Source organism: Podarcis raffonei, chromosome 7 (genome assembly GCF_027172205.1).
Source record: "Podarcis raffonei isolate rPodRaf1 chromosome 7, rPodRaf1.pri, whole genome shotgun sequence".
NCBI lineage: Eukaryota > Metazoa > Chordata > Lepidosauria > Squamata > Lacertidae > Podarcis > Podarcis raffonei.
The window spans coordinates 92,115,953-92,117,801 of NC_070608.1; positions in this window are offsets into that span (position 1 = coordinate 92,115,953).

A 1,849-nucleotide genomic window follows, 5' to 3' on the forward strand; every position below is an offset into this window, starting at 1 on the left:
ACTGGTCTGGTTTTTCTTTTCTTTTTCAATAAACTATATTTAGGCAAAGAAAAATGAAATGGAATTCTTTAGTGGGTGATGCTGTTTCTGACAGCTAGTCTAGGAAACAGCTTGGGCAGATTCCATTTCAAACCATGATGCTCACACGCCACTAGACATGGTGGCTTATGTGACTCCTAACAAAACCCAAATGGATGTGTAGAAGTAAACTGTGCAGTCTGTCAGCAAATTTTGTGTGTATTACCCAACTGGATTAGAATCTTGGGAAGGCTAGCTCAACTGACATCATGAGCATATTTCTTACCAATGTGGCCAATCTGTATAGCCCAATTTTATTCACACTGAAGATCTGAATGTTCCTCCATCTGAAAATGTCTTTCTGTACCACCTATGAGGCCAGGTGAAGTGACCACCTCAGGCAGCAGGATCCACAGAGGCAGCAGATCCTGATGCAGATCCTGGAGGGGGCACCATTTTCTGGTTTGACTTAGGTGCCAAAATGTATTGAGCTGGCCCGGTTCCATATACAAAATTGGAAGCCAGGGAGAAAAGTTCCAACCCTGTCCTCTCGCTGACATCAGGTTTTCTAGGCTGAGGAACTTCTGCATGGCATAGCTTTTTATCTAAAAATGTGTGGAATTAACTTAAAAGCTACTGTCACATTTGCTACATTTACCTGACCACCTAGTTTGATAGGAAGCAGCATGTACTGTGCAGCCGCCAGGGATTCAGAAACACCAATTGCATATGTACACTTAGCAGAGAGCTGTGCTTGGCCAAAAGCCCCTGTTGATTAGCACACTCTTTGTCAAACCTGTAAAATGGGCCTAAAGTCTGTCCTTATGCAATGCCTTAATTTGGGAATCCAGTATGGTGCTAATATAAAGAATGAGGGGGGGGGAGGAGGAGGAGAAGAAGAAGAAGAACTGTTTACATTGCCAGCTTAGTAGGAGATCAACTATAGGAATCCTCATTTTGTGTTATTGAGAGCTGGTGCAGCTTAATCACCAGGAGCACATGTGTGAGCCTGGAAGTACCTGATTCAAATGGCACTTCAGATGATAGAAATGATAATAAATTAATATAATCATCGTTAATTTTTATCTTGTGCTTCCTTGAAGAGATCAAGGATGCATCTCTTGTGCCCCCACCCAATTCTCTTTATCTTCACCATGTGCCTCTCAGAGAGGTTTGGATGAGAAATAGTTACTGGCCCAAATTAGGGTTGCCATTTTTCAAACAGTGAAAATCTGGACAGAAAAGTTCAGCTTTTTGGCGGAATAACAAAAATGGATGTTTTTGAGCTATTTTTATGGGAAATTGGCAAAAATGACACTGCTGACATGGGTTGCCATACATTTGGATTTTCCCAGATATTTTGCCGATTTCCGCCCGGACACTGCTGCCAACTGCAATATTCTGGATAAGTCCAGAAAATTCCAGACATATGGCAACCTTAGCATCATACAGAAAATGTAATGGCTGAGGAGGGATTTGGGTCTATAGATGAAGATGATGATAATAATAATAATAATAATAATAATAATAATAATAATAATAATATCCCGCCTTCCCCAGCAGAAGCCGGGCTCAGAGCAGCTAACAACAGTAAAAATAACACAGTTTACATAAAATCACAATCAATTAATTGAAATACATTCTAAAATCAATTCATTCTAAAATCAATTCAGAGTCAAATTAATGGCAACCATTGGTTTAGAGTTCTATGAGGATTACAGAAGGAGGGGGTCAAACTGTGCCTTGGCCAAAGGCCCGGTGGAACAGCTCTGTCTTGCAAGCCCTGCAGAAAGATGTCAAGTCCCGCAGGACCCTAGTCTCTTGTGACAGA